Source organism: Carcharhinus amblyrhynchos, chromosome 23 (genome assembly GCF_965287045.1).
Source record: "Carcharhinus amblyrhynchos chromosome 23, sCarAmb.v2.hapA, whole genome shotgun sequence".
Lineage (NCBI taxonomy): Eukaryota > Metazoa > Chordata > Chondrichthyes > Carcharhiniformes > Carcharhinidae > Carcharhinus > Carcharhinus amblyrhynchos.
In genome coordinates, this window is record NC_137346.1 from 44563192 (window position 1) to 44586096 (window position 22905).

The 22905-nt window shown below is 43.4% G+C and overlaps 3 non-coding genes across 3 annotated transcripts; all 3 read right to left on the minus strand.

Moving 5' to 3' along the window:
- Positions 1–12020: 12020 nt before the first annotated feature.
- Positions 12021–12139, minus strand: LOC145357644 (5S ribosomal RNA). The gene has a single exon (XR_013889337.1). It is a non-coding gene; the product is annotated as a 5S ribosomal RNA (ribosomal RNA).
- Positions 12140–16222: 4083 nt separating this feature from the next.
- On the minus strand, positions 16223–16341 carry LOC145357649 (5S ribosomal RNA). The gene has a single exon (XR_013889341.1). It is a non-coding gene; the product is annotated as a 5S ribosomal RNA (ribosomal RNA).
- Positions 16342–21136: 4795 nt separating this feature from the next.
- Positions 21137–21255, minus strand: LOC145357660 (5S ribosomal RNA). Its single transcript, XR_013889349.1, has one exon. It is a non-coding gene; the product is annotated as a 5S ribosomal RNA (ribosomal RNA).
- Positions 21256–22905: the final 1650 nt, after the last annotated feature.

Here is a 22905-nt window from a genome sequence, read left to right on the forward strand (position 1 = left end):
TCCTGTGTAGAAAAAAATACTACAATCTTAAAGCAGTAATGCATTTAAAGTTATACAACATTTAACGCAAGTACCATAAGGAAGACAAGGGACAGGAAGATCAGAGAAGACCCCAGGTAGAGGAAAGTTCTAAGAAGAACTAAGAAGAAAGTAAGCAATGCAAAATCTCAGCAGAGGAAATTTAGGCCTCAAGCAAGAGGCAACATTAGACTCAGATTTGGCGGTAGAAGATCCTGGAGAAAGTGGGGAGGGGAGGTGTTGACAAACTCTAGAGCAGGTAGAACAATGAAAATCTCAAAGTGGGGGAAGGGGAATTGAGAAACTCTGTTGAAAACTGAAGTCAGAGGGCAACAGAAACCTTATGACTATGTAAAAAGCTGAAGGCAACAAGATGCAGTTGTGTCCTGTCCTGTTGTATTGTAATGAGAAGCCCCTTGGAAGGTTTAGCAATAAACTATCAGCAAGAGATAAAGCTGTAATCATTCAGAAAGTAAGATAAGCCTCAGCAAAGGAAGAAGTAAGTGTGAAAAGAGTTCGATAAATTTTAACAAGAAGCACTGCAAGTCAAAAAAAAGGTCAAAGTTTGTGAGCCTAATCTAAAGGAGAAGGGGCCCAACTAGATCGAAATAGATATCTTTTAGGGCCAGTGAGAAGCAGTACAACAGTCACCAGCAAGCAGTGAAGGAACTGGACTTAGAGCAGCAAGATGTGAAAAAGATAAATAGGGTTGAGAGAAAAAGTAGAAACAAAACTCAACAACATAGGTCATAGCTTGGAACTTCAGAAGAACCAAGGAAGTCCCATGTAATGAATGCTATCAGTTTTAAGATAGGTGAGAGAACTGCTAGTCTCAGTGAAATGCAAGGATTTGATTCATGGAGCTCATGTAGGACATCCTGTATCATCTATTACAAGAGTCACGGTACTATTGAAGCAGAGTTATTATTCACCAGAGCCATGCTGGGAATTCCTGTAGAGATCCAACTGAGTGATCAAATTACCAATTGTGTGGAACACCAACCAGTTGGAGAAATTAGCATTTTACAGATAGGAAGAAACTGTCCGGAGTTTGAGGGCGCTGTGGAGGATAGCGATAGAGAAACCCGAAGAGAGAAAATGGAACGGTTAAACGTAGGAGTAAAGTTGTTGCTACTATAACAAAAAGAACATAGCAATTCACGGCTAATGTGCAGAGCATGAGTAGGGAAAGATTGTTATCTAATGTTGTCAGAAGAGATTTTTGAGTTCACCTTGGAAGAAACTCAGAACTGGATAAACTGAATGGATTGCAAAAACAAAGCAATGGGCTAGAAGTAAAACCAGCACCAACTGGGAATGAGAATCTGAAACCAAGCAGAACAGCTGAATCATCAGATATAACTAAATCATCTGGGAGAGATGGGTAAGCAACAGATGGGAAATGAAACTGTGTTTGGAACAAATTCAGAAAAAGACTGAAGATTGCAATCACTGCAAAGAGGAGCCATTTAAAATTGTCAATTCATCTAAAGGGACTTGAGATGAAATTACAGGTAAAGGGAAAACCAACTGGGGAAGATGGGGTTGGAACTGGCTCAGACTGAACTGCAGGTGGTACAGGCTGAGCGCAACATTACAGGTGGAAAAAATGCAGAAGATTGGTTGATGCAGAAGACAAAAGGTCAAGTGTAGACAATGAAACTGCCCCTGACTTTGTGCTAGACAAGCTAGACAAAGCAGCAATTCAGGCAGATTCAGCTAATCCCAATTGCCCACATTTGGTCCATATCCCTCTATACCCAGACACTCACCACCCTCTGTGAAAAAATTGTCCCTCTGAACACTGTTGTATCTCTCCCCTCTCACCTTAAACCTATGCCCTCTACTCTTAGACTCCCCTACCTTTGGGAAAAGATATCGACTATCTACCTTGTCTATGCCCCTCATTATTTTGTAAACCTCTATAATGTCAGCCCTCGGCCTCCTACGCTCCAGAGAGAAAAGTCCCAGTCTATTCAGCCTCTCCTTATAATGCAATCCATCAAGTCCCAGTAGCAGCCTAGTAAATTTTTTCTGCGTTCTTTCTAATTTAATAATATCCTTTCCATAACAGAGTGACCAGAATTGCACACAGTATTCCAAGGGTGGCCTTACCAATGTCTTGTACAACTTCAACAAGATGTCCCAACTCCTGTATTCAATGTTCTGACCGATGAAACCAAGCATGCTGAATGCCTTCTTTACCACTCTGTCCACCTGTGACTTCACTTTCAAGGAACTATGAACATGTACCCCTAGATCTCTTTGTTCTGCAATTCTCCCCAATGCCCTACCATTAACTGAGTAAATCCTGCCCTGGTTCAATCTACTAAAATGCATCACCTCGCATCTGTCTAAATTAAACTCCATCTGTCATTTGTCAGCCCACTGGCCCAATTGATCAAGATCCCATTGCAATCGGAGATAACTTTCTTCACTGTCCACCATGCCACCAATCTTGGTGTCATCTGCAAACTTAATAATGATGCCCCCTATACTCTCATCCAAATCATTAATATAAATGACAAATAACAGTGGGCCCAGCACTGATCCCTGAGGCACACCACTGGTCACAGGCCTCTAATTTGAAAAACAACTCTCTATAACCACCCTCTGGCTTCTGTCAATAAACCAGTTTTGTATCCATTTAGATACCTCACCCTGGATCCTGTGAGATTTAACTTTATGCAACAACCTACCATGCGATGCCTTGTCAAAGGCCTTGCTAAAGTCCATGTAGACAACATCAATTGCACTATCCTCATCTAACTTCTTGGTTACCCCTTCATTTGTCTCTCTGCCTCTTGAGGGAGCAATGTTTTTCTTAGATACTCTACCTTTTATACTAATAAAAACTCTAAGAATTTACTTTTATATTCCTGTATAGTTTACTTGCATTTTATTATTTCCTGTTTTATCAACTTTACGCTTGGTTTGTCAAACCCTCTCAATTCTCAGGCTTACTGCTTTTCTTTGCAACAATATAATTCTCTTATTTTAATCTAATGCTATTTGTAGCTTCCTGATCATTATGGATTATGCTTGCTGAGCTTCAGTGGAACGCAGTGAACATTTTGAATATTTCTTGATGTTTCCCAATTTTTTTTGTGCTTTTCTTCACCTCAACCATAACAGGAGGACAATGTGCAAAAAAGATGGTGAGATGAAAGTGACAGAGTGTTGGGGTGAATGCTGGAAAGGATGTTTGTTGAGTGCTAAATGTCAGTGTGAGGGGGGGCGAGGTTTGAGCAGCCTCTGGCGGCAGCAAAAGCCTACTGCACCTGGTATTCCCAGGCAGTCTCCCATCCAAGTACTAATCAGGCCTGAGTATACTTAGCTTCTAAGCTCAGGCATTTTCAGACTAGTGTGGTTGATTTACCACTTTGTTTTCTGCTGACTTAAAGGCACATGGAACTGACATCTCTAATCTTATCTCCTGCCTATAGACAAATTTTCTTATGAGGAGAGATTGAGTCGTTTGGGCCAGTACACATTGCAATTTAGAAGAATGACAGCTGACCTTATTGACATATATTGCATTCTCAGGGGACTTGACGGGGTCGAGGTGCACAGCTTCTTTCCTTGTTTGGGAGAGTCTAGGGCCAAAGGGCGTCATCTCAGGGTCAGGACGCACACATTTAAGAGACGAAGAGGAATTTCTTCTCTCAGAGACTATGGAATTTTTTCACGCATCGGGCTGTCCAGTTCACGCCTGGTAAGAAGTCTCACAACACCAGGTTAAAGTCCAACAGGTTTATTTGATAGAAAACCCACAAGCTTTCGCGGTTTGCCCCTTCGTCAGGTGAGTGGAGACAAGCCTAACAAAGACAGATGTTAAATCAGTAAGGAAATAGAGGTTTATGGGGATGGGGAGAAGGGGGATTTGAGGATTATCATATCAGATCAGTCATGATCTCGTTGAATAGCAGAGCAGTTTGGTGAGCCAATGGTCCTCTGCTCCTACATCTTATGATCTTTTTCAATATAATCCTACTTTAATTTAATTTCTCTTTATTCATTTTTTCCCCGTGCCCACCCTACTCATTTACGTGTGTGTGTGTGAGAGAGAGACGGGGGCGGGGGTGGTGGAATGCAGAGCTCCATTAGAAGTCTTTCCCTACACCTGAAACATTGGAACCTCTTCACCATCTAAATTCCAAGCAATATAACTCGACTTTGTAGAAGAACATAAGAATTAGGAGCAGGAGTAGGCCACCTGGCCCCTCGAGCCTGCTCTGCCATTCAATAAGATCATGGCTGATCTTTTCATGGACTCAACTCCACTTACCCGCTGCCCGCTCACCATAACCCTTAATTCCCTTACTGTTCAAAAATTTATCTATCCTTGCCTTGAAAACATTCAATGGGGTAGCCTCAACTGCTTCACTGGGCAGGGAATTCCACAGATTCACAACCCTTTCTATGAAGACATTCCTCCTCAACTCAGCCTAAATCTGCTTCCCCTTATTTTGAGGCCATGCCTCCCAGTTGTAGTTTCACCTGCCACTGGAAACAACTTCCCTGCTTCTATCTTATCTATTCCCTTCATAATCTTATATATTTCTGTAAGATTTCTCCTCATTCTTCTGAATTCCAATGAGTTTAGCCCCAGTCTACTTAGTCTCTCCTCATAAGCCAACCCTCTTAATGCTGGAATCAACCTAGTGAATCTCCTCTGCACCCCCTCCAGTGCCAGTATATCCTTTCTCAAGTAAGGAGACCAAATCTGTACACAGTATGCCAGGTGTAGCCTCACCAGCACCTTATACAGCTGTAACATAACCTCACTTTTTTTAAACTCCATCCTTCTAGCAATGAAGGACAAAATTCCATTTGCCTTCTTAATTACCTGCTGCACCTGCAAACCAACTCCTTGAGATTCATGCACAAGAACACCCAGATCCCTCTGTACAGCAGCATGCTGCAATGTTTTACCATTTAAATAGTCATTTTGCTGTTATTCCTACCAAAATGGATGACCTCACATTTACCAACATTGTACTCCATCAGCCAGGCCCTCGCCCACTCACTTAGATTATCTATATCCCTTTGCAGACTTTCAGTGTTCTCTGCACATTTTGCTCTGCCACTCATATTAGTGTAATCTGTGACACACTACACTTGGTCTTCAACTCCAAATCATCTATGTAAATCATAAACAATTGTGATCCCAACACTGATCCCTGAGTCACTGATTACCAATCAGAAAAACATCCATTTATCCCCACTCTTTGCTTTGTTAATTAACCAGTCCTCTATCCATGCTGATACATTACCCATAACACTATGCACCTTTATCTTATGTAGCAATCTTTGGTGCGGCACCTTGTCAAATGCCTTCCGGAAATCCTGATATGTCACATCCACAGGTTCCCCATTGTCCACTGCACATGTAATGTTCTCAAAGAATTCCACCAAATTAAGTCAAACATGAACTTCCCTTCATTGACCCATGCTGCATCTTACCAATAGGACAATTTATAGCCAGATGTCTTGCTATCTCTTCCTTGATGATAGATTCAAACATTTTCCCTACTACTACAGAAGTTAAACTAACCTGCCTATAGTTACCCGCCTCTTGTCAATTTCCTTTTTTAAACAGTGGCATCACATCTGCTGTTGTCCAATCTGCTGGGACCACCCCAGAGTCCAACAAATTTTGGTAAATTCCACTTGTACATTTGCTGTTTTTCCCGCCATTTCTTTCAGTCCCCTGGGATGCATTCCATCAGGACCAGAAGACTTGTCTACCTTTAGCCCATTAACTTGCCCAACACTACATCTTTCGTGATTATCATTATCACCTGCTACAGTCTTCCTGTCATCAATTTTTGACATGTTATTTGTGTCTTCCACTGTGAAGACCGACACAAAATACCCATTCAATGCCTCAGCCATTTTCTCATTTCCAGTTATTACATCCTCCTTCTCATCGTCTAAAGAACCAATGTTTATTTTAGCCACTCTTTTTCATTTTATATTTTTGTAGAAACTTTTGCTATCTGTTTTTATATTCTGAGCTAGTTTCCTCTCATAATCCATCTTACTTTATAGCTTTTTTCGTGGATTTCTGCTGACCTTTAAAGATTTCCTAATCCTCCAGGATAATCTCTCCTCGTAATGAATCTTTAGGAATCCAGATTTCATACCGGTAAATTGATGCTGCACTTCATCCAAGGTCAATATAAGAACATAAGAAATAGGAGCAGGAGTAGGCCATCTGGCCCTTCGAGCCTGCCCCGCCATTCAATAAGATCATGGCTGATCTGTCGTGGCTCAGTTCCACTTTCCGGCCCTCTCCCCATAACCCTTAATCCCCTCTCTTGTCAAAAACCCATCAACCCGCTTCTTGAAAATATTTAGCGAGGCAGCCTCCACCACTTCAACGGGCAGAGAATTCCAGAGATTCACCACCCTTTGAGTGAAGAAGTTCCTCCTCAACTCCGTTCTAAAACACCCCCCCTTTATCTTGAGGCTGTGCCCCCTAGTCCTACTGTCTTTTTTCAGTGGGAAGAGTCTCTCCACCTCTATCCTATCCATCCCATTCATCATCTTATACGTCTCAATGAGATCTCCCCTCATTCTTCTAAACTCCAACGAGTACAAGCCTAGTTTATTCAGCCTCTCCTCATAGTTCAACCCCCTCAACTCCGGTATCAGCCTAGTAAACCTCCTCTGCACTCCCTCCAAGGCCAAAATATCTTTGCGCAGGTGCGGCGCCCAAAACTGCACACAGTACTCCAGCTGCGGCCTCACCAATGCCCTATACAGCTGCAGCAAGACCTCCCTACTTTTATATTCAATCCCCCTCGCTATGAAGGCCAGCATCCCATTTGCCTTCCTGACCACCTGCTGCACCTGCAAGCTGGGTTTTTGCGACTCATGCACAAGGACCCCGAGGTCCCTCTGCACCGTCGCCTGCTGCAGTTTTTCGCCACGTAAGTAATAGTCCTTCCTACCATTCTTCCTACCAAAGTGGACCACCTCACACTTGCCAACATTAAATTCCATTTGCCATTTCCTGGCCCATTCGCCCAGCCTATCTAGATCCTTCTGCAGACTCTCCACATCCTCCGCACAATTTGCCTTTCCCCCAATCTTGGTGTCATCCGCAAATTTCGACACCCTACACTCGGTTCCCTCCTCCAGATCATCTATATAAATGGTAAAAAGCTGAGGCCCCAGCACCGACCCCTGGGGCACTCCACTAGTCACCAAACGCCAATCCGAATAGCACCCGTTGACCCCCACTCTCTGCCTCCTATTTGACAACCAATCCTCTATCCACGCTAACACCCTACCCCCAACTCCAAGTCCCCTGACCTTCTGCAATAACCTCTTATGAGGTACTTTGTCAAACGCCTTCTGAAAATCCAGAAAGACCACATCCACCGGCTCTCCTCTATCGACCGCCCTAGACACATCCTCATAGAACTCCAGTAAATTTGTCAGACACGACTTCCCTTTAATGAAACCGTGCTGCGTCTGCTCTATCAAGCAATTGCCTTCAAGATGCCTCGCAATTTCCTCCTTAATGACGGATTCTAGCATTTTACCTACCACAGACGTTAAACTAACTGGCCTATAATTCCCTGCCTTTTGCCTGGCACCCTTCTTAAACAACAGCGTAACATTAGCCGTTTTCCAATCTTCTGACACTTCCCTGGAATCCAGCGACGTCTGGAAAATAACCACCAATGCATCCACTATAACCTCCGCCATTTCTTTCAGAACCCTCGGATGCATTCCATCCGGTCCTGGGGACTTGTCCACAATCAGCCCCTCCAGTCTGTCGAGCACCGCCTCTCTAGTAACAGTAATGTCATTAAGACCCTCCAGTCCTACCACCTTTCCATCGCTAACACCCGGCAAATTATTCACGTCCTCCTCCGTGAAGACAGAAACAAAAAAGTTATTCAATACCTTAGCCATATCCCCATCCCCTACCACTAAGTCCCCTTTCTCATCCTCTAAAGGACCAACGTTCACCCTAGCCAGCCTCTTCCTTTTTATATATTTATAAAAACTCTTGCTATCCTTTTTTATATTAAGCGCTAGCCCAGCTTCATAGTTTCTCCTACCCTCCTTTATCAACTTCTTTGTCAATCTTTGTTGACATTTAAACCTCTCCCAATCCTCTTCTCGCCCACTACTCTTAGCTACTCTAAATTCCTCCGCTTTTAATTTAACACTTTCCTTCACCTCCTTCGTTATCCACGGCTTATTACCTCTCCTCCTACAGTCCTTTTTGACCATCGGAATAAATTTCTGCTGAGCACCAAGAAAGATCTCCTTAAAGATCCTCCACTGCTCCTCAGCAGACCCTCCCTCCAACACACTCCCCCAGTCCACATTCGCCAATTCTTCTCTCATCCTACCGTACTCCCCTCTATTCAAACAAAGGACGCGTGTCCGGGAACCCACTTTCTCCTCCTCCATCTGCATCAGAAACTCCACCATACAATGATCACTCTCTCCAAGAGGATCCTTCACCGCAAGGTCCCTAATTCTACCCACCTCATTACATAGCACCAGATCCAAGATAGCTCGCTCCCTCGTCGGCTCCAACACACACTGCTCAAGGAAATTATCCCGGCAGCATTCCAAGAACTCCTCCTCGAGCCCACCGTGTCCAACATGGGTCGACCAATCAATATGCAGATTGAAATCCCCCATAACTATGGCCGTCTCATTCCTGCACGCCGCACTTATTTGCGCGTTAACAGCCCGCCCCACCTCCAGATCATTATTCGGGGGCCTATAGACGACACCCACCAGCGTCTTCCTCCCTTTGCTGTTCCTAATCTCCACCCACAACGATTCCACTTTCTGCTCCTTGGCTCCAATATCATCCCTTGCTACCACCTTGATGCTATCCTTAATCAGCAGAGCTACGCACCCCCCTCTTTCCTCCTGCCTATCCTTCCTAAATACTTGATACCCTTGGACATTCAGCTCCCAGTCCCTGTCATCTTGCAGCCACGTCTCTGTAATGGCCACCAGATCATATCCATTTGTGTTGATCTGCGCCACCAGCTCATCCACTTTATTCCGAATGCTTCGTGCATTCAGATACAACGCTTTCATCCCAGCCTTCACCTGGACCCTATTTGCCGTAACTCCACCAACCGTACTCACGCCCCCTACTCCCTCTATTATTGGGACATCCTCAGCCTCTCCCCTTACCTGTACCCTCTCCTTAACTTTAGACCTCGTAAGGTCACCTACCCTCGCACCCTCCCCCCCCCTAATTAGTTTAAAGCCCTGTCTACAGTCCTCTTTACTCGATTCGCCAGCACTCTGGTCCCAGCACGGTTCAGACCAACCCCATCCCACCTGAACAGGTCCCACCTACCCCAATACTGATGCCAATGCCCCATAAATTCAAACCCATTCCTCCCACACCAATCTCTGAGCCACCCATTCACTTCCTTAATCCTGTCAACCCTACGCCCGTCTGCACACTGTTCAGGCAGTAGCCCAGAGATGACCACCTTGTCGGTTCTACTTTTTAATTCCATTCCCAGCTTCTCATACTCCCTCCCCAAATCCTCAGTCCGCACTTTGCCTACGTCGTTGGCACCCACATGTACCACTACGACTGGATTCTCACCCTCCCACTCCAGGTTCCTCTGCAGCCCAGCTGCGACATCCCAGACCCGAGCACCAGACAGACAACACACCCTTCTGTGCACTTTGTCATTGTGACAAAGGACAGTGTCAATACCCTTCACCCCACTGTCCCCAATTACTACTACGTTCCTTTTCACCTTCTCCTTGCCTATGCCCTGCTGCATCACTGTACCGTGTGCAGTTTGCTCACCAACCTCACCTGCCTCGTTCTCGTCCAGCCTGGAAGCAAGAACCTCAAACCTGTTTTGCAGATTAAGAGGCTGAGGCCTCCGCTCCTCACCCCCCTTCCTCTTCCCAGCAGCCCCCTCTTGTCCCTGACCCTTAGAGTTAGCCAGTCTAGGGGGGGTGGATGTCACTTGCACCCCATTGACAATGGCACCCTCTCTCCCCTTGATGAGCCTCGGTGTCTGTAGCTCAGAGGCCAGCTCATCCACCTTGAGCTGGAGCTCTTCCAGCAACCTGCACTTACTGCAGACATGGTCACTGAGGAGGACCCTGGAGTCCACCAGTTCCCACATCATACAGAAACCACACATCACATGCCCCTCCATTATTCACTGTAGTGGGTTTGAGAAAAATTTCTTTTCCTTGTTTTTTCAAACAAACTCACCTGGCCTTTTTTCCTTCCAGCCCTTTTTGATATTAAGCCCTATTAACTCACTCTGCTTCCCTCTCACTCCGCTGCCCGCTGTCTACACCAGGCCTCCTTTTAAACCTGGCGCTGATTGAAAGCAGGCTGGTCCACAACTCCTTCTAAACACTCCCTCAGAATTCTTAAAGCAGTAAATACAATAAAATAAATGCTTTAAACAGTTCTACAAAGAACAAAGTGCTTTAAACTTATTTTAAACAGGTTTTTAACAGGTAAAATCTTAGCTCTCTCTCTGCTCCTTCACTCGTCTGCTCCAGCAAACAACTGTCATTCCTAAGCTGTGGTTTTCAAACTTAACATGGAATTCACTATTAGCATCACTGTTTTGCAGAGGATTTTTCACTGTGAGATTAAGATGAGGGGCACAGTGCTTAGCACTGTTACCTCACAGTACCAGAGACTTGGGTTTGATTCCCAGCTTGGGTCATCATCTGTATGGAGTTTGCACATTCACCCCGTGTCAGCGTGGTTTGCTCTGGGTGCTTCAGTTGCATCCCACAGTCCGACAGACATGCTGGTTAGGTGCATTGGCCATGCTAAATTCCTCCTCAGTGTACCCGAACAGGTGGCGGAATGTGGTGACAAGGGATTTTCATAGTAACTTCATAACAGTGTTAATGTCAGTGTACTTGTGACATTAATAAAATTAAATTAAGAATTAAGCCAGTTTCATGGCACAATCCTAGATCTAAAATGGTTTATACCTAGTTGCTTCCACAACATATTATTTCAGGAAACTATTATGAAACCACTGTGTCTAGAAGTTTCTCTTCTGGACACAATTATCAATTTCATTTGTCCAGTCTCTCTCACAATTAAACACCCCACAGATATTACATTGCCTTTGTTACAAGCCCAATTATTTCTTATTTAGGAGTCTAATAACATAACTTCTATCAGGGATTCTACAAACTTCTCACGCCAATCTCTTCTGACTCTTGTGATTTCTATTCACTGCCCATATTGATTCTACTTCCTGCTCTTCTGAACCCAGATCCTTTCTCACTAATGTCTTTGTGTCATCCTTTGAAACCAGGGCTCCTCCTCTTCTTCCTCATTTTCCATTCTGCCTATCTTTTGAAAATGTTTCGTGCCCAGAGACCTAAACCATTTATCTTTATGTATGTCACCAGTTCATTGATTTTGTGGTGAATGTTTCTCGCATTCCGATGAGGAGCGTTGAGTTTTATTTTTTCTTTTAACTACAGTTCTTTGCAAGGACTTATTCGCTGATGCACGATTATGGTTAAACTCTCTGTCCCTCCCTGTTGCACTCTGCACTATTACCCAAATAGCCACATTGCTCTATTGCCTTGATATTATCTTTAGCTTTCTAAATCTCCCTTCACCTGATCCCTCCACCAGCCACAACCATTTTAGTTTCAAGCCTGACCCTCACCAGTACTTCTATGATTTTTATAAAACAGAACGGCACAGTCATCAGTCTTCCAAGAGTCAACATTCAGAGTTGGGCATGAGTAGGGTAAAGTCAGAGTTTGTCCTCTTGAATGAAAGAGTTGTTATTTTGTTTTGAGTGTTTTTTCTCTCATGTCAATCAGCTGTCTTGCCTGTGTAGCAGGAAGAGAATGTACAGCAATGCGATTGTGTGTGAGAGAGAAAGTGTATGTGTGCGGGAGTGAGCGTGAAAAGGATGTTTGTTGAGAGCTGAATGTCAGTGTGAGGGGGGTGGGTTTGAGCAGCCTCTGGCGGCAGCAAAAGCCTACTGCACCTGGTATTCCCAGGCGGTCTCCCATCCAAGTACTAACCAGGCCTGAGTCTGCTTAGCTTCCGAGATCAGACGAGATCGGGCGTTTTCAGACTAGTATGGCCGTAGGCATTTGCTGCTCTGCTTTCTGCTCACTTAAAGGAACATGTCACTGACATCTCTATTTTTCTCACCAACATACACATGAACTTTCTTATGAGGAGAGATTGAGTTGCTTGGGCAATTATGAAGAATGATAGCTGACCTTATGGACGCACACTGCATTCTCAGAGAACATAACAGGGTAGAGGCACACAGCTTTTTTCTCCTTGCGAGACAGTTTAGCACCAGAGGGCATCATCTCAGAGTCAGGAGCACACACTTAAGAGATGAAGAAGACAGTGCATCTTTTGCACAGGGGGCTGTCCAGTTCAAGCTTGACATAGACAGCATTTTAATTGGTAAGGGAACAGACAGTTATGGAAATAAGGCAGGAAATGGAGTTGAGGATTATCGTATCAGATCAGTCATGATCTCATTGAATGGCAGAGCAAATTCAATGTGCCAAATGGCCCACTTATTCTCCTATGTCTTATAGTCTATTTAACATAATCCTACCACACTGAAGGATTAATTTCTGCTTTTTTCATTTTCTCCCATGCCCACCCTACCCATGTGTGTGTGTGTGTGTGTGTGTGTGTGGGGGGGGGGAGGGGGGGGGGGGGAGGTGGTGCGGTGGTGGCAGAGCTCCATTAGAACCGTTTCCCTTCATTTGGAACACAACAACAGAGGTGGGATATTCAGCCTCTTGAGTCTGTCCCAACATCCAATGAATCATATCTCATCTGCTTGCTAACACCATTTGCCTGTCACTCATCCTCATCATTACTACCTTTAATTGAACAAACATCCACCATACCCAGATTTCCAATTTACCACTGATCGCACATCAATTGTCTTTTGTGGATGCGAGTTCCAGAATTCTTTTGAGTAGAAATGTTTTCTAATTACACTCCTCAAAGACATGGCTCTAAATTGTACACCAAAGTCCCTAATCCTAAATTGCCCAATCAGCAGAAATAGTTTCTTTCTATCTTCTCAATCTGTTTTTTTTAATATCCCGGGAACTTCCATAAAATCACCTCTTCACCATCTAAATTCCAAGCAATAGGCTTTGTATAATCTCTCCTTCTAATGAACATTTAGGAGTCCAGGTTTCATTCTGGTAAATTGATGCTGAACTCTATCCAAGGCCAATATGTCATTCCTAAAATGCAGCTTTCAAACTTAATATGGAATTCAATTTACCATCGCTTTCACTGTGAGATTACAACTTAAACCAGCCTCATTGCACAATGCTAGATCTAAAATTGTTTTATCCCTAGTTGGCTCCACAACGTATTGTTTCAAGAAACTATGATGAGACCATTCCACAAGTTCTCTTCTAGACACAATTGTCAATTTCATATGTCCAGTCTATATCAAAATTAAACACACCACAATTATTTCATTGCCTTTGTTGCAAACTCCAAATATTTCTTCTTCACCGCTCTAATAGCGTAACTTCTATTCGGGACTCTTCAAATTTCTCACAGTAGATTTTTCTTACTTCTGTGATTCCTAATGTCAGCCCATACTGATTCTACTTCCTGCCCTTCTGATCCCAGATCCTTGTGTTATTAATGTCTTTGTGTCATCCTTTGAAACCAGGGCTCCTCCTCCTCATTTTCTGTTCCGCCTATCTTTTGAAAATGTAACCTTAAATACTTATTAATCAACCTTGGTCACCTTGCAAGAATGGCTCTACAATGGCCATTACATCTAAACCATTTACCTCTACGTATGCCACCAGTTCATCGATTTTGTAGTGAAGGTTTCTCACATTCCGATGAAAGCATTGAGTTTTTTTTTACTACAGTTCTTTGCAAGGACATATTCGCTGATGCACGATTATGGTTAAACTCTCCGTCCCTCCCTGCGGCACTGTGCACTATTAACCAAATGGCCACATTGCTCTATTGCCTTGATATTATCTTTAGCTTTCTAAATCTCCCTTCATCTGATCCCTCCACCAGCCACAACCATTTTCATTTCAAGTTCAATCCTCACCAGTAGTTATGTGATTCTCATAAAACAGAACAGCACAGTCATCGGTCTGCCAAGAGTCAACATTCAGAGTTGCGTATGAGTAGGGTGAAATCAGAGTTTCTTCTCTTGAATGAAAGAGTTGGTTCATTGTTTTTCTCTCAATGTCAATCAGCCATCTTGCCCGTGTAATAGGAGGAGAATGTGCAGCAATGAGATTGTGTGTCAGAGACAGAGATAGAGAGAGAGAGAGAGAGAAAGAAAGAAAGAAAATGTGCGTGCGGGAGTGTGGAGAGAAAAGGATGTTTGTTGAGCGCCGAATATCAGTGTTGCGGTGACAAGATTTGAGCAGTCACTGGCGGCAGCAAAAGCCTACTGCACCTGGTATTCTCAAGCAAGTACTATCCACGCCCGAGTCTGCTTAGCTTCCAAGATCAGACAAGATGGAGCATTTTCAAACTAGTATGGCCGTAGGCATTTGCTGCTTTGCTTTCTGTCTACTTAAGGACAAATGGCACGAACATCTCTGTTCTTGTCTCCTGTGTATGGAGGGCTTTTCTTCTGAGAAGAGATTGAGTCGCTTGGGTCTGTACTCATTGCCATTTAGAAGAATGACAGCTGATCTCATTGACACATATTGCATTCTCAGGGTACTTGATGGGGCGAGACGCACAGCTTCTTTCCTCGTGTGGGAGAGTCTAGGACCAGAGGGCATCATCTCAGAGTCATGGGGCCACACATTTAAGAGATGAAGAAGAATTTCTTCTCTCAAAGATCAGTGCATCTGTGGAATTCTTTGCACACAGGGCTGTCCAGTTCAAGCCTGAGATAGACAGATCTTTAAGCAGTCAGGGAAACAAGGGTTATGGGGATTGATGGGGTGGGGCGGGGTGGGAATTTGAAGATTATCATATCAGATCAGTCATGATCTCATTGAATAGTGGAGCGGTTTGGTGTGCCAATGGCCTTCTTCTACTCCTATGTCTTATGATTTTAATACAATCAGATGTACTGAAGGATTTATTTCTCTTTTTTCCATTTTCTCTCTACGCCCACTCTACTCATTGGTGTGTCTGTGGGGGCAGAACTCCATTAGAAGCCTTTCCCTTCACCAGGAATATCAGAACTGAGGGGGAATATTTGGCTAATTGAGTCTATCCCAACATCCAATGAATCATGTCTCATCTGCTTACTAACACCATTTGCCTGCTGTGCATCCCCAACAATAATACCTTTCATTGAACAAATATCCAACAATCTCAGATTGTTACAAGCTCCAATTATTTCATCATCAGCGCTCTAATAGTATCACTTCTATTGGGGGCTCTACAAACTTCTCACACCAATCTTTTCTGACTCTTGTGATTTCTAATCACTGCTCATATTGATTCTAATTCCTGCTCTTCTGAACCCAAATCCTTTCTCACCAATGTCTTTGTGTCATCCTTTGAAACCAGGGCTCCTCCTCCTCTTCCTCATTTTCCATTCTGCCTATCTTTTGAAAATGTTTCATACCCTGGGACCTAAACCATTTATCTCTATGTATGTCACCAGCTCATCGATTTTACAGTGAATGTTTCTCTCATTACAATGAATTCTATTTGATTACTACGGTTCTTTGCAAGGACATATTCACTGATGAGCGATTACGGTTAAACTCTCCATCCCTCCCTGCTGCACTGTGCACTATTACCCAAATGGCCACATTGCTCTATTGCCTTGATATTATCTTTAGTTTTCTAAATCTCTCTTCACCTGATCCCTCCACCAGCCACAACCACTTTAGTTTCAAGCCTGACCCTCACCAGTAGCTTTATGATTTTTATAAAACAGAACGGCACAGTCATCAGTCTATCAAGAGTCAACATTCAGAGTTGTGCATGAGTAGGGTAAATTCAGAGTTTGTTCTCTTGAATGAAAGAGTTGTTATTTTGTTTTGAGTGTTTTTTCTCTCATGTCAATCAGCTGTCTTGCCTGTGTAGCAGGAAGAGAATGTGCAGAAATGAGATTGTGTGAGAGAGAGAGAGAGAAAGTGTATGTGCGCGGGAGTGAGCGTGAAAAGGATGTTTGTTGAGTGCTGAATGTCAGTGTGAGGGGGGTGGGTTTGAGCAGCCTCTGGCGGCAGCAAAAGCCTACTGCACCTGGTATTCCCAGGCGGTCTCCCATCCAAGTACTAACCAGGCCTGAGTCTGCTTAGCTTCCGAGATCAGACGAGATCGGGCGTTTTCAGACTAGTATGGCCGTAGGCATTTGCTGCTCTGCTTTCTGCCCGCTTAAAGGCACATGTCGCCGATATCTCTATTTTTCTCACCTACATACACATGAACTTTCTTACGAGGAGAGATTGAGTTGCTTGGGCAATTTAGAAGAATGATAGCTGACCTTATGGACGCACACTGCATTCTCAGGGAACCTGACAGTGTTGAGGCACACAGCTTCTTTCTCCTTGTGAGACAGTTTAGCACAAGAGGGCATCATCTCAGAGTCAAGGAGCACACATTTAAGAGATGAAGAAGACGGTGCATCTTTTGCACAGGGGGCTGTCCAGTTCAAGCTTGACACAGACAGATTTTAATTGGTAAGGGAACAGATAGTTATGGGGATAAGGTAAGAAATGGAGTTGAGGATTATCATATCAGATCAGTCATGATCTCATTGAATGGCAGAGGAAAGTCGATGTGCCAAATGGCCCACTTATTCTCCTATGTCTTGTGGTCTATTTAATATAATCCTACCACATTGAAGGATAAATTTCTCTTTTTTTCAATTTCTATCATGTTCACCTTACTCGTGTGTGTGTGTGGGTGTGTATATGGGGGCAGAGCTCCATTAGAACTCGTTCCCTTCATTTGGAACACAACAGAGGTGGGATATTTAGCCTCTTGAGTCTGTCCCGACATCCAATGAATCATGTCTCATCTGCTTGCTAACACCATTTGCCTGTCACTCACCCTCATCATTACTACTTTTAATTGCACAAACATCCACCATACCCAGATTTCCAATTTACCACTGATCGCACATCAATTGTCTTTTGTGGATGCGAGTTCCAGAATTCTTTTGAGTAGAAATGTTTTCTAATTTCACTCCTCAAAGACATGGCTATAAATTGTACACCAAAGTCGCTAATCCTAAATTCCCCAATCAGCAGAAATACTTTCTCTCTATCTTCTCAATCTGTTCCTTTTAATATCCTGCAAACTTCCATAAAATCACCTCTTCACCGTCTAAATTCCAAGCAATAGGCTTTGTATAATCCCTCTTTGTAATGAACATTTAGTACTCCAGGTTTCATTCTGGTAAATTGATGCTGAACTCCTTCTAAGGCCAATTATGTCATTCCTAAAATGCAGCTTTCAAACTTAATATGGAATTCAATGTTACCGTCGCTTTCACTGTGAGATTACAACTTAAACCAGCCTCATTGCACAATGTTAGATCCAAAATCGTTTTATCCCTAGTTGGCTCCACAATGTATTGGTTCAAGAAACTATCATGAGACCATTCCACAAGTTTCTCTTCTAGACACAATTGTCAATTTCATATGTCCAGTCTATATCAAAGTTAACCACACCACAATTACTACATTGCTTTTGTTGCAAACTCCAATTATTTCTTCTTTACCGCTCTAATAGCGTAGCTTCTATTCGGGACTCTACAAATTTCTCATGCTAGATTTTTCTGACTCTTGTGTTTCCTAATGTCGGCCCATACTGATTCTACTTCCTGCTCTTCTGAATCCAGATCCTTATGTTATTAATGTCTTTGTGTCATCCTTTGAAACCAGGGCTCCTCCTCCTTCTCCTCATTTTCCATTCTGCCTATCTTTTGAAAATGTTGCTTCACCTGACCAACCTTGGTCACCTTGCAAGAATGTCTCCACAATGGCCATTTATCTCTATGTACGCCACCAGTTCATTGATTTTGTAGTGAATGTTTCTCACATTCCGATGAGGAGCATTGAGTTTTGTTTTACTACAGTTCTTTGCAAGGACATATTCACTGATGCACGATCACGGTTAAACTCTCCATCCCTTCCTGTTGCACTCTGCACTATTACCCAAATAGCCACATTGCTCTATCGCCTTGATATTTTCTTTAGCTTTCAAAATCTCCCTTCATCTGATCCCTCCACCAGCCACAACCGTTTTAGTATCAGGCTCGATCTTCACCAGTAGTTATGTGATTCTCACGAAACAGAACAGCAGTCATCAGTCTGCCAAGAGTCAACATTCAGAGTTGGATATGAGTAGGGTGAAATCAGAGTTTGTTCTTTTGAATGAAAAAGTTGGTTTCTTGTTTCTAGTGTTTTTCTCTCAATGTCAATCAGGCATCTTACCTGCTCAACAGGAGGAGAATTTGCAGCAATGAGATTGTGTGTGAGAGACAGAGAGAGAGAGAGAGAGAGAGAGAGAAAGAAAGAAAGGAAGCATGCGTGTAGGAATGTGGAGGGAAAAGGATGTTTGTTGAGTGCTGAATATCAGTGTGGTGGCGGCGAGATTTGAGCAGTCACTGGTGGCAGCAAAAGCCTACTGCACCTGGTATTCTCAAGCAAGTACTATCCAGACCTGAGTTGCTTAGCTTCCAAGATCAGACAAGATGGAGCGTTTTCAAACTAGTATAGAACATAGAACATTCCAGTGCAGTATGGGCCCTTTGGCCCTCGATGTTGTGCCGACCAGTGGAACCAAACTAATGAGCCTGGAACCTAAACTATTCCAATATTATCCATATGTCTATCCAATGACCATCTGAATGCCCTTAAAGTCCGCAACTGCTGCAGACAGGGCATTCCACACCTTTACTACCCTCTGAGTAAAGAATCTACCTCTGACATCCGTCCTATAATTATCACCCCTCAATTTAAAGCTTTGTCCCCTCGTGTTAGCTATCACCATCCGAGGAAAAAGGCTCTCACTGTCCACCCTATCTATTCCTTTGATCATCTTGTATGCCTCAATTAGATCACCTCTTAACCTTCTTCTCTCTAATGAAAACAACCTCAAGTCCCTCAGCGTTTCCTCATAAGACCGTATGGCCGTAGGCATTTGCTGCTTTGCTTTCTGTCTACTGAAGGACAAACGGCACTGACATCTTTATTCTCGTCTCCTGTGTAATGGAGGGCTTTTCTTCTGAGAAGAGATTGAGTCACTTGGGCCAGTACTCATTGCTGTTTAAAAGAATGACAACTGATCTCATTGACACTGGGCGGGACGGTAGCACAGTGGTTAGCACTGCTGCTTCACAGCTCCAGGGAACTGAGTACGATTCCCAGCTCGGGTCACTGTCTGTGTGGAGATTGCACATTCTCCTCGTGTCTGCGTGCGTTTCCTCCGGGTGCTCTGGTTTCCTCCCACAGTCCAAAGATGTGTGGGTTAGGTTGATTGGCCGTGCTAAGAAATTGCCCCATGGTATCCAGGGATGCGTAGGTTAGAGGGATTAGTGGGTATAATATGTAGGGATATGGGGGGAGGGCCTGGGTGGGATTGTGTTTGGTGCAGACTCGATGGGCCGAAGGGCCTCTTTCTGCACTGTATTGTTCTATGGTTGTATGGACACATATTGCATTCTCAGGGGACTTGACAGGGTTGAGACGCATAGCTTCTTTCCTCGTGTGGGAGAGTCTAGGACCAAAGGGCATCATCTCAGAGTCAGGGGACACACATTTAAGAGATGAAGAGGAATTTCTTCTCTCAAAGACCAGTGCATCTGTGGAATTCTTTGCACACAGGGCTGTCCAGTTCAAGCCTGAGATAGACAGATCTTTAAGCAGTCAGGGAAATAAGAGTTATTGGGATTGGTGGGGCAGGGAGTGGGAATTTGAAGATTATCATATCAGATCAGTCATGACCTCGTTGAATAGCGGAGAAGTTTGGTGTGTCAATGGCCTTCTTCTACTATATCTTATGGTTTTAATACAACCCTATATACTGAAGGATTTATTTCTCATTTTTCCATTTTCTCTCTACGCCCACTCTACTCATTTGTGATGCCGTGGGGGCAGAGCTCCATTAGAAGCCTTGCCCTTCACCAGGAACATCGAAACAGAGGGGCAATATTTGGCGCCTTCAGTCTATCCCAACATCCAATGAATCATGTCTCGTGCTTGCGAACACCATTTGCCTGCTGTGCACCCCCAACAATAGTACCTTTCGTTAAACAAATATCCACCAATCTCAGATTGTTACAAGCTCCAATTATTTCTTCATCAGCGCTCTAATAGTATCACTTCTATTGGGGGCTCTATAAACTTCTCACGCCAATCTTTTCTGACTCTTGTGATTTCTAATCACTGCCCATATTGATTCTACGTCCTGCTCTTCTGAACCCAGATCCTTTCTCACTAATGTCTTTGTGTCATCCTTTGAAACCAGGTCTCTTCCTCCTCTTCCTCATTTTCCATTCTGCCTATCTTTTGAAAATGTTTCGTACCCTGAAACCTCCACCATTTATCCCTATGTATGTCACCAGTTCATCGATTTTACAGTGAATGTTTCTCTCATTACAATGAATTTTATTTGTTTACTACGGTTCTTTGCAAGGACATATTCGCTGATGGACGATTACGGTTAAACTCTCTGTCCCTCCCTGTTACACTGTGCACTATTATCCAAATGGCCACATTGCACTATTGCCTTGATATTATCTTTAGCTTTCGAAACCTCCTTTCACCTGATCACTTCCCCAGGCACAACCATTTTAGTTTCAAGACTGACCCTCACCAGTATGATTTTTATAAAACAGAACGGCACAGTCATCAGTCTATCAAGAGTCGACATAAGAGTTGTGCATAAGTAGGGTAAATTCAGAGTTTGTTCTCTTGAATGAAAGAGAGTTGTTTTTTTTTGTTTTGAGTGTTTTTGCTCTCATGTCAATCAGCTGCTGCACAGGTAAGACAGGAAGAGAATGTGCAGAAATGAGATTGTGTGAGAGAGAGAGAGAGAAAGTGTATGTGCGCGGGAGTGAGCGTAAAAAGGATGTTTGTTGAGTGCTGAATGTCAGTGTGAGGGGGGTGGGTTTGAGCAGCCTCTGGCGGCAGCAAAAGCCTACTGCACCTGGTATTCCCAGGCGGTCTCCCATCCAAGTACTAACCAGGCCTGAGTCTGCTTAGCTTCCGAGATCAGACGAGATCGGGCGTTTTCAGACTAGTATGGCCGTAGGCATTTGCTGCTCTGCTTTCTGCTCACTTAAAGGAACGTGTTGCTGACATCTCTATTTTTCTCACCTGCATGCACATGAACTTTCTTCTGAGGAGAGATTGAGTTGCTTGGATAATTTAGAAGAATGACAGCTGACCTTATGGACGCACATTGCATTCTCAGGGAACATAACAGGGTAGAGGCACACAGCTTCTTTCTCCCTGTGAGACAGTTTAGCACCCGAAGGCATCTTCTCAGAGTCAAGGAGCACACATTTCAGAGAAGAAGAAGACAGTGCATCTTTGGCACACAGGGCAGTCCAGTTCACGCTTGACATACAAAGCTTTTTAATCAGTAAGGGAACAGACAGTTATGGGGATAAGGTAGGAAATGGAGTTGAGGATTATCATATCAGATCAGTCATGATTTCATCGAATGGCAGAGCAAATTCGATGGGTCAAATGGCCCACTTATTCTTGTATGTCTTGTGGTCTATTTAATATAATCCTACCACATTGAAGGATTAATTTCTCTTTTTTTCATTTTCTGCCATGCTCACCTTACTCATGAGTGTGTGTGTGTGTATGTGTATGTGTATGTGTGTGTGTGTGTATGGGGGCAGAGCTCCATTAGGACCCTTTTCCTTCATTTGGAACACTACAACGGAGGTGGGATATTTAGCCCCTTGAGTCTATCCCAACATCCAATGAATCATGTCTCATCTGCTTGCTAACACCATTTGCCTGTCACTCACCCTCATCATTACTACCTTTAATTGAACAAACATCCACCATACCCAGATTTCCAATTTACCACTGATCGCACATCAATTGTCTTTTGTGGATGCGAGTTCCAGAATTCTTTTGAGTAGAAATGTTTTCTCATTTCACTCCTGATAGACATGGCTCTAAATTGTACACTAAAGTCGCTAATCCTGAATTCCCCAATCAGCTGAAATACTTTCTCTCTATCTTCTCAATCTGTTCCTTTTAATATCCTGCAAACTTCCATAAAATCACCTCTTCACCGTCTAAATTCCAAGCAATAGGCTTTGAATAATCTCTCCTTGTAATGAACATTTAGGACTCCAGGTTTCATTCTGGTAAATTGATGCTGAACTCTATCCAAGGCCAGTTATGTCATTCCTAAGATGCAGCTTTCAAACTTAATATGGAATTCAATGTTACCGTCACTTTCACTGTGAGATTACAACTTAAACCAGCCTCATTGCACAATGTTAGATCCAAAATTGTTTTATTTCTAGTTGGCTCCACAATGTATTGGTTCAAGAAATGATCACGAGACCATTCCGCAAGTTTCTCTTCTAGACACATTTCTCAATTTCATATGTCCAGTCTATATCAAAATTAAACACATCACAATTATGACATTGCTGTTGTTGCAAACTCCAATTATTTCTTCTTTACCGCTCTAATAGTGTAACTTCTATTCAGGACTCTACAAATTTCTCATGCTAGATTTTTCTGACTCTTGTGATTCCAAATGTCGGCCCATACTGATTCTACTTCCTGCTCTTCTGAACCCAGATCTTTATGTTATTAATGTATTTGTGTCTACCTTTGAAACCAGGGCTCCTTCTCCTCCTCCTCATTTTCTATTCTGCCTATCTTTTGAAAATGTTGCTTCACCTGACCAACCTTGGTCACCTTGCA